Here is a 12,550-nt window from a genome sequence, read left to right as displayed (position 1 = left end):
AGGAAGCCAGGGCAGGAACTCAAGATAAGAGCCTGGAGGGAGGAGCTGGTGAGAGGCCATTAGGGAGTGTTGCTTACTGGGTTGCTCCTCATGGCTTGCTCGGCCTGCTTTCTTACTCAAGAGTGGCACTACCTTCAGTGAGCTGAACCCTCCCTATACTTGCCTACAGACCAATTTGATGGGCATTTCCTCTTCCCATAGAAGCTTGTGTCAAGCTTGTGTCAAGTTGGCAGAATACACCAAGCAGGACATCTGCCTACTTGGTACTCCCACCAAGTTCTCTTAAATAAGAGCCTTGAGACACTGGAGATGGTCAGTCACCAACAATGCACACTGTTCTTCCAGAGGACCACAGTTGATTCCCAGAACCTATACATCAGTACCTGCATCTCCATGGGGCATCTGATGCCGCTGGCCTCTAAGGACATCTGCACTTACACGCACATACCCTTTTCCCTCACCATACACACATAATTATAAATAAGATAAAATAACTTATAAATGTCTTAATTTGTGACTTCCTTTGTTCTGTCACTATAAAAATTTCATAAAACTGTTCCCACATTGAACCATAGTATTAGGGCAGCTTGAATCCATGTTTCCTGTCCATGGTTACTCACATATTTCACCAGAATAAACTGTTTTGAGGCAAGCTGTGTGTGGGGTTGACAACAACTGCCCATGCCGAGCTTATTTTAAGAGCATACCCAGCTCCAGATTTTCCCTTCCCCTATAACAGTGGACTGGGCTCACGGCACAGAAAAGGAGACAGTGGCCTGGTAAGGGCATGGGTCAGAAAGTCAAACAGGCCCAGACTGAATCCTCCTCTATCAAGTAATTCAACCTCCTGCCTTCCCAGTGTTGCACTCCAAAATGGAAACCACAAGGCTTCCCCGTGGAGGGCAAAGAGTGTAGCAATATCAGCAACAACACTGAATGCTGGAATTCCTATATTGGAGGCAGACCTCTCAAAGCAGCAGGCACTCCTCAGTGAAGGCCATTAACCCATTCATCCGGCAGTCCACTCACAGCTTTGTGCCTTTGTTCCTGCTCTGGGCCAGGTCCAGGTAGCAGCTACTCAGTCAAGGCAGGCAGACATGAGAGTCCATGATGGGAAACAAGTTTTTCCTGAAAGCCTTCCTCCGCAGGCCTCATTCTGAGTCTCCAGAGAAGCTCACACAAGGCTTCTGGTTCAGTATTCCCCAAGTACTTGGACATTCCGAGTACTGGGAGGTGGGGAAGGAGCTGACCTTCTCCAGCAGAGGGAGACTCTGGAGCCATCCCAGTCTGGTTGATTGCCTTATCACCCCGATTCTGGCTCACAGATGCAGGCATGTCCTTCCAGCCTCCCATCACCATAATTCAGTTCAATGCTGGAACACCATCCACATCCTGCCCTTTGGAACTTGTAGGGTTCTAAGGCTCTTGCCTCTGTGACCTAGGATGACTGTCCAACTGTCTAGGGATGCTTGCACTCCTTCCTGAGAGGACTGGTTCTGTTCTGGCTACCAAAATTATGCATATTTGTTTTTAAATTTAAATTTATGAAAACTAAAAGAGAAAATGTCCTGCAAACTGCCCCATCTAGAGATACTCGAGGCCAGCTGACCCTCAGCTGTCTTGTAGGTAACACACACACACATTCTTTACCCCCTTACCCCAAACAGAGTGTCATGCCATGTATACATGTGTGTACATTTTCACTTTAAATACATTATGAACATTTTCTCCATGCCATCATGCATTTCTTTTCATTCTGTTTGGGGCTCTTCCTTGCCCAGACCTACGATGAACGCAAAAAGTGGGAATCATGACTCCCACCTGACTAAGAAATGACTGAGTCTTCACCTGGATGGCCTGCACACTTCATCTTAGCCTCAAAGGCTTATGACTTCAAGCAAAGAAGGAAAAAAGAGCACTGGGTTTTAAAAAGACAGACTCTCTGTGATGCCCAGGTTCTCCCAAGCTTATACATGTATAATCTTTATAAGATCATTGACATGACAAAGGACATAACAAACCTTCGTAATGACCATCAATGATCTCCATGCACACCAGAAAGCAATATTGTGGGTTCCAGTAAGATTGTGGCCTTTTGTGGTGATATCTTGCTTGTAGAAATGAAGCCTATCTGAAGATCAGAGGATGGAGACATTAGCTAATCATAGAGGTCAGAAGGTCTGTACAGACAGACAGGAAGTGAGATGGCTGAGCAGAAACAGGAAGTGAGGTGACTGGGCAAAGACAGGAAGTGAGGTGGCTGGGCAGAGACAGGAAGTGAGGTGGCTGGGCAGAGACAGGAAGTGAGATGGCTAGGTAGAGAGAGAACGTAAACAGGAAGAAACAGGAGCTCACATTCTTTTCCCCTGGGAAGGTAATGAGGTAAAGGTGGCTTTGGTTTGCTCCTTCTTCTCTCTGATCTCTCAGCATTTCCCTCTATATCCGAGTTGGAATTTTCTTATTTAGACCAATTAAGAACTGCATTTCCAGACATTCTCCTCCCTCCTCTGTTGGCACAAGTCACTGGAGCAAGTCTTGACAGCTGCTGCTGGTGGTGGCTTGTGGGATTTGAACTGCAATCTCTTCCGAGCCTTGACACCTTTGCAGTCTATTGACCTAGATTATGGCTGTGCAGAAGACGATTAAGGAAGGCCAGTCTACTTGTTTAGCTTTCTGAGCACTCCCAAATAAGTCCCATGTGTGTTGTTTGTGGAAAATGTTTAGTGGAGATCACAACCTTGACATTCTTTCTTATGCAAAACAGCAATAGTAGGAAGGGTGTTTATCATGTACAAGGCCTAGGTTCGGTTCCCAGCACCTTCCTAAAGAGCATGATATATTTTGACACTAACTGAAGCTTTCTTTTACTGAGCAGAGTGTTTATCACTAAACACATGTTTGTTTTTCCTGATTCTATTTCATTCCCTTTCCCTCCCTGATTCTAAAATTTCTTAAAAATTTCATTATTTTAGATACTAATATTTCAAGGATTATTATTATTAGAAAATTAAAACATTTTCTAATTTCTTTGTTTAGTCTATAGGCAATTAGAAGAACAAACAATGGAAATGAAGATAAGAAAGTCAATTAGTATCACCAGAAGAAAATAGGAGTAACTGTATCTCATCTACGTCTGTGTCACACGTATCACATGCAACCATGTTGAAAATAGAGTCACATGTCACATTTTTTCACAAAATACTTTAGTGAAATGTATCGCACAAGATTTAAAATCCAAAGACTGCCTGAATATGATGTCCTAAGTAAGACACTGAACCCCTCAGTGACAAAAGGAGACGCTGTGCATGAGAATTAAGGAAGTGGGAATAAGAGCAATCTGGACACACGGCATGCAAATGTAGAGTCAAAAGAGACTAACACATTTTCTTTTTAAAAATTTTATTATTTGAGAACCATATACCAGGGCATGGAGAACTTATCAGGGCCCTGTCCTTAGGCACCAAGAGCTGTCACTAGCTCCTCAGTCAAGTAAGGCCTCATAAGGCCCCCCTCCATTCATCCATGCTGGGATTTGGACTGGCTTGACCTTGTCCAGGTCTTGCACAGGTAGCACAGCTGCTATGAGATGATGAGTGCAACAGCCATGGCCTGTCCAGAAGACCGCATTTCACACACCAGTCCCCCTCTTCTGGTTCTTACATTCTGTCTGATGGCTCCTCCATGATGCTCCCTGATCCTTGGGGTGAGGGAATTGACATAGCTTCCCCACTGAAGTCTCTAGGACATAAAAATGCAAATTAATTTGAAAGGAGAATGCTTGAAGTAGGATTGGTTCTCTGGTGCACTCTGCTTGAACTTGATCATACAGGTTTTCCTAAGCTGCATAAATTCTCAGAGGTCACTGCAATGTACCTGCATCCAAGGAGGCAAGGGTATATCTCGAGTTGACAGCAAAATTCGTTGTTCACATAGTGTCCTTCTCACAGGTATTTATGATGTAAGAGTTCTGATGCATGAAGGCTTGTATCAAGGATACAGGAAAGAATCCAGTGATGCCATACAACATATAGCAGGGCTCAGATCCCTGCATTGAGGCTCTGAGGGACCTCCTATATGGACATGTGGCAGCGTTCTGAAGCCCTGTGGGACCTTGTCAATGGAGCTATGAGTTGCAGCAGAGACTCCAGGATGCTGACCATACCAAGAATGTCTACCAATGTTACAGGCATCAGGATTAGTCAACTGTACCAAAACCCTACATGTGCTGTGCTGCTGGCACCAAGGCTACAGGGTCAGGGAACTCAAGTCTGTTAGAAGGCAGGAGATTTCACCATAAGCTGGAGATTCTGGACATAAAGCTACCAGTTTTAGTGCTGTCCCTCTTCAGTTTTGTGTTGCTTTGGTTTGGTTTGTGTTTGCTTGCCTCCCAGTCCTCCTGTTTAAATGGGAATGTTTACTCTGTGCCAGTGACTATTGGCAGTGAATTACTTTCAATGTGATGACAGTTAATGACATGGGGATTCTGAGTTTTAGACTATGTATGTCCTTCGGGTCCACGAATGCTATGTCATTGTTTGGATCTATATGTCCTCAGCAGGTTCCTTTGAACATTTGGTTCCTTGGTGTTTCTTTTTTAGGAGATTATGGAACCTTGGGACATGTGGCCTAGCTGGCAGATACAGGTCACCAGGAGTTAGCCTTTGGCACTTATAGCCCAGATCACTTCTGAGCCAGTTCACTGATTACTAAAACTGAAGAAGCTGCCTCCCTCCATCACCTTATGATTGATGGAGTTCTCCCAGCAGCCACACTGTCCAACCATGAGGGACCCCTTTGAACTGTGAGTCAAACCCTGGAGCCTCTCCCTTCTTAAGTTGTTTCTGTCCAGTGTTCCAGTCACGTGGTGAGAGAAGTGACCTGACTAACGTGGTAATAGGTTATGATGGTGAGTGTGGGGAGAGTTTTGAGAAAATTGGATAGACAAACACATTTAGTCACATAATGTTAAGTAGGCCACCACAGTTAAAACTACAGTCTTCCTTGATTTGGGATAAAAAAAAATGATGTTATATTGATGGGGAAAAAGTAATCTTCTACCTGAAGACAATAATATTCGTTACTTTAATATATATGTATATATTAAGTTTACAGTGGATAAATTGCTTCTAACTTTTTGGTCATTTAATGCTGAGTTTATTCACTTAGCCATTTTTTACTTCGGTGATTTTGATTAATATGCATTTCCATGAAGGCTGAGGCACAGCTTGTTTTTTTAGACACTTCTCAGAAACAGAATAACAAAAACTAGAAAACCGTAGGAAATTATCTTCCCCTGCAAGAAACTGACATTTCTGGAGTGCTAAGGACACCAAAACCTCATCAGAGGGTAAGAGCTTGCACGGGAGAGGGACTATTCATTGTTTCCCAAGGAGGTTCAGCTGAGGGGGCTGTGGGGGCCTGTACTGCAGCCTAGGGTTCCAGACTGAGCAGGAAGGAGCAGGAGGAAGCGAGTGGCAGCTGGCCTTCTGTCACTCTGCTCCCAACTGTGGTGGCAGTGTGACCATACACCCTGAGCTTCTGCTCCCACACTGTCCACCACAATGGGCTGAAACCCTTTAAAACCAAGAGCCCAAACAAGTCCTTCCGAGAATCTCCTCCCATCAGGGATTTCATACAGCAGTGAGAAAGGTACCCAGCACAAGATCTCTCAGGGATTAGCATTCAGTCCATTCTCTCTCTTTACCCTGCAGTTCTAGGCTCAAGAATCCAGCAGAATGCCTTCAGTGGCTACAGAAAAAGCCCCAAAGCGACCCAGTCTGCCTAACACAGAAGAATATGTGCTTCTGGCAACATAGAACACACGGCCACATTGGAGAACAGGTTGGCAGTTTTCTAACAAATTCAATTTACAATTCCCATACAACCCAACAGTAGGGAAACTGAAAATATCTCATTACATGAAAACTTCTTACACTACAGCACCATTATTCATAACATGAGGAAAGATGAAAACACCTCCAGTCTCCAGTTATTCTGAATGTGTAGACAAAGTGCAACACACCTGCCTGGCAGACTGTGATCTGGCCATTAGGAGAACGAGTCAAGGGCAGGAGACACGGCTCAGCAGGTAAGCAAGCCTGAGACCTGAAGCCATGTAAAGCCATCTGCAGCAGCCTCGTCATCTGTAATCCCGGCACTGCCACAGTGAGTGAGAGAGATGTGGGGACAGAAGAATGCCCTGCAAGTTCACATGCCAGCTAGCCTGGAGCACACGACCCAGAAGAAATGACACGAGAGATTCTGCCTTGAAAACAAGGAAGGGGAGAACTGGGTGCTGAAATTTGTTCTCTGACCTCCATACATGGTGCTGTGTGGCAGATCCAGGGGTGTGTGTGTGTGTGTGTGTGTGCGCACATGTGTGTGTGTGTGTACACACACGGGTACACATTGATGCACACCACACACACACACACACACATACACACATACTAACTAAAATACAGTAAAATTTCCAAAAGATAATAATGTACTCAGACATGGGACAAGACACAAGGACCTTGGAAATGCCATGCTATGTGAAAGAAGCCAGTCACAAAAGTCCACATACTCAATTTACAGGAAACGCCCAGACAGGTAAATCTATAGTTTTATGTATAAAGGTTCAGTGATGTGGAAAAGTCGATTAGCGGTTGCCTGAGGCTAACAGTAGGAGCAGATTTTAGGGCAAGGCATCTCTGCATCCACCATTTTGAACTTTAGCGTTTTAATCAAGTATTTTAAGTTGATTTAAATTTTCTCAGCTGTATAACTTGAGGAATAATAATAAGGCAAACCCACTGTGGCGATTAAATTGAACAATGGAAATAAGCCTGTGGACACGGAGCACATTCTTAGAAAGAGGCGGCTTTTGCTGCTGCCATGCCTGTGGTTATCACTGCAGAGAGAGAACATGGGGTGACAAGAAGGACATGGGGCACAAAGGCTCAAGTGGCAGAGAGTGGGCACAGATTCTGGCTGCAGCCACCATGCCTTTGTCTATAATTTGATTATTATAAAGCACAGAGGCCTACTTTAATTAAATTCCAGCTGTCAATATAGAAAAGTGCATGTTTGGGGAACACACAATGAAAATGGAAATCTGCACGAGCAGAGTATTAGGATGGTCTCTGAAACACCGCTGAGGGACAGCAGCAGCAGCCCAGCCTCGGAATTATGAATTACGTAGTAAAGTTTTGATGGTCGTTCTTCTCAAAAACTTCTACAGAAATTCTCATCTAGTCCACATGATAGCACCACATGGTTAAGAGCTAGTGTGGTCCTGATTTAAAAGGGAGGGCGGTGGATCTCAAAGTGGCTTAGCGGGTAATTTTGCTTGTTATGCAAGCAAGAAGGAGGACCTGTATTCAGATGCCCAGAACCCACAGAAAGCTAGACACAGTAGGGTGCACCTATAATCCCAGCATTCCATGGTGAGATGAGAAGTGGAAACAGGCTAATTCCCAGAAGCTCATGGGTCACATAGCCTATGATACACTGCAGTGAAAAACAAGAGACTTTGTCCCATATGTGGCAGAAGGCCAAGACTGACATCCCAGGTTTTCAGTCTCCACCTCCATACCATAACATATATGTGTGTGTTTTGTACTCCAAAACTGCCAACATGCACTTGCGTATACACACACAATAAAAAAATAAATAACAGCAATATAGAGGTAAAGGGTGTGGGTCAGTGGCAGAGTGCTTACCTAGCATGTGTGAAGCCTGGGTTCGATCCTCAGCACGACCAATGGTAACAACACATTTAGAAGAGTCAATTAATTTTCCAAAGTCATACACCCAGGAAATGGAATACCATAGTGGGAATTCAGGTCTAATGAAATTCAAGCAAGCAAGCAAGTGATCTACGAAAAAAAAGTGTTGCCATCCATAGGGGGAAGGTATAAAGATGGTGATTTGTCTGGAGGAACTGGGTTAAGTGTGAACAATCCCTTCAGATGTGTCACCCAAGATGAGGATCTTGCATACTTCTCAGCCTTGTTCACTTGTGTTCACTGGGCTTAGCACCCAAGGGACAGCACTAACAGATATACAAGCAGCTGCCCACCTCTACTGCATCCATGGAGGCGGAGACGGAGGCACCCAGTATGTGTGGTGAGAGTTAGAAAGAAGAAGCTGAGAAATGGATACTGGAGAATGAGATAAAGAATAAACTAGAGATAATGAGGACCAAGTATCAGCACCCAGCAGAGCCCAACAGTATGGAGAATTGACGGTTTGACTCACAAGAAAAGGAAAAGCAAAGGTTAACTTGGTTATGGAAGCCTGAGAGGTTGATAGTCTAGAAGATTCTCAACCTTTCTAACGTTCTGACCCTTTAATGCAGTTCCACATGCTGTGGTGACCCCCAGCCACAACAATATTTTCACTGCTACTTTGTAACTGTAATTTTGCCACTGTTATGAATCATAGTGTAAATGTCTGATATATGGCCCCTGTGAAAGGGTCTTTTGATCCCCAGATGGAGTTCTGCTCACAGGTTGAGAACCGCTGGTCTAGAAGGACAAAGTATCCCTTAAATGTCTTGTGTCTTACAAGAACAGGTAGTGAGTTCTGTGGAATGGGAGAAAGATGGGGGAGGAAGGTAGAAGAAAGGCAGAGAAATGACTCGCCAGCTCTGCAGTTTCACCAAAGACAATGCCGAGGGGGTGTTAGTGTAGACTTTGTGGTGGGAAAGAACACAGATTTGTGATTGGCCTTCAAAACTCAAGAACCAGAATGGAGGACGTTATGATGACTAGGTGATGAAAGTGATACAGTGTTTTAAGTTCCAAGCATGCAAGAGAATCCTGTATGATTGGAAAGAGAAAATTAACTGTTCTTTTTAACCCAGAGTCACATGTTAGTGGTGCTAGTAAGTGCATGCATGCAGGGCCATCCACAGAGGAAAGGGCAACTTTCCAGGGGCCATGTCCCAGAAGGAAACTGACTCTCACTTCCCCAGCAGGTGTCCACTGCAGGTAACGTGTCAGCGAGTGGTGTGGCTTCATGACCACCTCCTCCATTCATGTTGGGATTTTGACTGGCTTGATCTTGTGCAGACCTTGGGCACAAAACCACAGCAGCTGAGCTCTTTTATGTGTTCAACAGGAAGTTGGAAAGCAGATGTGGTGGGGTAATTATGGCAGGAGTTATACATGTTTTTGTATAAAATTCTCACAGAATGAATGCAAAATATGTATTTTTAAGAAAGGGAACAAAAAGGCCTGCCTGGTGCCGCTGGGCCTGGGCTGGCTGAAGACACCCACAGGCCTGCCCAGCACCACTCAGCTGGGGTAGGAGCCATTATGATGAGCAAATACGTGGTGGAGAAATTGGAGAAAGAGAAGCAGAGTGGTCCGTGTGCTGTGGAGAGTCAGAACTGAAGAGGCAGAAGTGGGCAAAGAAGGAGCTGATCTGAGTGGTTCATGCGGCCACGGTGATATCCCGGCCAGGGTTGCTGCTCAGGGCCATGTGTGAGTCTGTGGCCCCACTTCAGCCAGGGACTGTGTTTATGTTCATGGGTCCTGTTGCCACCAAAGTCCATGTGGGTGACCATGGTCTGGGACACCACCTGGAGATACGTAGGTGCCTGAGTGTCAAGCTGTTGCCAGGGACTTCCTGATCTGAGTGGCCTGTGCTGCCACCTGGGGCCATGGCGATGTCTGGGCCCAGGCTACTGCTGAGGACCATGACTAGTCTACAGTCTTGCTGCATCGGGGTATGTGCTGATGTCCATGGCTCATGTTATCACTGGGGGCCATGTGAACCATTTGTATTGAAATCCGAGGGCCGTGGTGGCCCTGGGATAGCTGGTCCTGCCCCTTGCTGGCTGCTGCCACAGGAGAGCTGGTCTCATCCCTCGTCATGGGCACTGGAGAGCTGAACCCAATGGTCTAGGGGGCTGAATCCAGCTGTTACCTGTAGGGTGAGGTCCTGCCTGACTAACTCAGCTGCCACCCAGGCCCACATATAGTGCTTTGTGTTGGCCCACCCCAATATCTACCCCATCTATGACCTGCTAGAACCAGTGAAGAGATCAGTCATGTGGAACCATAGCCGGAGGATCTCCATGAGTTGGGGCAACAGCAGGATATCTGAAGGAAGTTACAGTGAGGGTCCTGTATTGATGGTGTACTAGAAGCCAGAGGCCTTGAAACAGACCAACAACTCATTGCAATGAACATTTGCAAGTAAAGCTGTTTGGACAAAAGGGTATGCTGCTGACACACCACAGATCCCAATTCCACTAAAACGAATGAAGAGATGATGGAGAGGCAGGAAAGATGGAGGAGTAGAGTGTTTTTTTAATTAATTTTTTTGTTGTGGGGACCACTGCAAGGGGTGAAGGGTGGATATGGAGGGACTGGGAAATGAGTGGTATTGGAGCGCATGATGTGAAATTCCCAAGGAATCAAAAAAAAGAAGAGAAATGAAAATTAAGTGGAAATGGGAGCATGCTTCCACTTACAATATATAAATTATCCCTTGCTCTCCAGGGAGAGCTGGCCCACGAATCTCCCTATGGATAAAATCCAGAGGTGCTCAAGTCTTTCATGGAAAGTATTGTAGTATTTGCTTATAATCTGCACACAACTTCCATGTTGTGGTCTAGATTTGAAGTGTTCCCACAAGGCTCATGTCCGGCAAATCATTGAGAAATATTTGAATTTTGAAGGCTCTGAACTAAGCAATGGATGAGCCCATTGACATATTTATAATTTGATGTTATTATTGGGAGGAGGCTGAAACTAGTAAGTAGGGCCTAGTTAGGGGAATGAAGCCACCAGAGGCATGCCCTTGGGTAGAACACAGCCCTCCTGGTGTTCATTCCCTCTCCCTACTTCCTGGCTGCTATGAAATAAGCAGCCTCCACCCACTTATGCTCCTACCACATGGTGTTCTGCCCTGCCTCTGGTCCCAAGCAATGGATCCCTCTGACCTTGGATGTAAACTGAAGCAAAATAAGTTCTTCCTGTCTTAATCTGTTTCCTTAGGAGCCTTCGACACAGCAACAAGATGACTGATGATACCTACTACAGTGCGGATGTCCTACAAAGAGCTGTCATGCTGGATGGTGCTGCAGAATAATTATTTTAAAATTTGTGTGTAAACATCATAGAGGCATTTTTGCCAAATATTTTTTATCAAAGGATGGAAGCCCCAGGAAAAGAAATAGAAGTTCAACTGCAGTTTTAATTATGGAAGGAATTACCTCCACTCACAAGTCAGCTTAACGGCGACATGTGGACTTCTCCTTTGACTGTGAGTTCCAGACTATAAATACCTCAGCATACCCAGAGGCCACTTCCTGTGACCCCCACACACCAGATAGGCCATTTCATATGTTTTGGCAACTCACCAAATGAGTGATGGATAGGAAAAGCAAGTCCCCAAGTCATAGACATGAAAACTTTGTCTCCAACTAAAGTTATAATAATATCTTAGTTTATTATAAACCTAATAATCAAATCTGAAATTTCTCAAAAACTCCAAATTGCCATTTTTAAAATGATCTTAAAGAAAGGTAAATTACTTAAAAGAAAATTTTGAGGAGATATATTCATAGAAACCTAAAATCCAATTGTACATTAACAATGCATTAATAAATGAACATTCAAAACCATTTTTGTGATACCCCTCATTAAATAGAGCTTTCAAATCTAAGTTATCAACCAAAACCATTTAAAAGCTAACATACTTTTTCCAGTATGAGAAGCAAGCTGCCAAGGTTGTAGGTTGATTGTTGTGGCAATTCTCCCTTCCTTCCTCTCTCTCTCTCTCCCTCCCTCCCTCTCCCCTCTCTCTGTAGTGTATGTATGTGTGCACACATATGTAGATGTACAAGTATATATAGTGTGGGTGGAAGCCAGAGGTCAACACTGAGTATCAATCCCTCTCTCTCTCTCTCTCTTTACATATATATATATATACATATATATATATATACATACATACTTGTTTTGTTTCAATTAGGGTCTCTTAGGGAATATGGAGCTTCAGATCGGCTAGGCTGGATGGCCAATGAACTCCATGAGTCCATTCCCCACCACCCCATCCCCCACCACCGAGGTTACAGATGCAGTCCCACTGCACCTGGATTTCAGAAGGATTTATTTTTCAACATGTAGATTAGGCTGACCTCACACTCACAGAAATCGGCCCAACAAAGCCAGACATGTTTTGGGGAAGGAGGAGAATATTGGGACTCTTAACACGGATCTTCACATTGTGAAGCACACGTTAACAACTGCAGCGTAGCGCTTGCCATAGAGATATTTGCCAAAGTTTGTTATACAGTGATTGATATTAGCATTCCTGGCTGAACAGTGACAACAGTTCACACAGCTATTTCCTATGCAGTCTCTATTTTTTCATTATGTGTGTTTGAGTGTGTCCATGTGGGGTGAGCGTGCACTCCCACACAGAGTAGTTTCCCTTGGAAGCCAGAAGAGGGTATTAGATCTGGAGCTGGAGTTATTGGAAATTGTGAGCTACCTTACCTGCAACCAATCGTGGGTCCTCTGTAAGAGCAGTAAGTGCTCTTAGCCAC

At 44.6% G+C, this 12,550-nt stretch overlaps 2 long non-coding RNA genes across 2 annotated transcripts in view; one reads left to right on the top strand and one right to left on the bottom strand.

Moving 5' to 3' along the window:
• The window catches only part of LOC121143229, a 28,720-nt gene extending 26,557 nt beyond the window's left edge, over positions 1–2,163 (bottom strand). The window contains exon 1 of the long non-coding RNA XR_005880420.1: positions 2,022–2,163. This is a non-coding gene — a long non-coding RNA (uncharacterized LOC121143229). The remainder of the gene's footprint in view (positions 1–2,021) is intronic.
• Positions 2,164–2,334: 171 nt separating this feature from the next.
• Positions 2,335–11,565, top strand: LOC121143228. The gene is made up of 6 exons (XR_005880419.1): positions 2,335–2,382; positions 3,037–4,906; positions 5,238–5,347; positions 5,712–5,841; positions 5,941–6,088; positions 10,995–11,565. It is a non-coding gene; the product is annotated as an uncharacterized LOC121143228 (long non-coding RNA).
• The last annotated feature ends 985 nt before the right edge of the window (positions 11,566–12,550 follow it).

This window comes from Mesocricetus auratus, unplaced genomic scaffold (genome assembly GCF_017639785.1).
Source record: "Mesocricetus auratus isolate SY011 unplaced genomic scaffold, BCM_Maur_2.0 Super-Scaffold_100011, whole genome shotgun sequence".
Classification (NCBI taxonomy): domain Eukaryota; kingdom Metazoa; phylum Chordata; class Mammalia; order Rodentia; family Cricetidae; genus Mesocricetus; species Mesocricetus auratus.
Note: the sequence above shows the minus strand (reverse complement) of the source record. Positions and strands in the feature narration are given on the sequence as shown.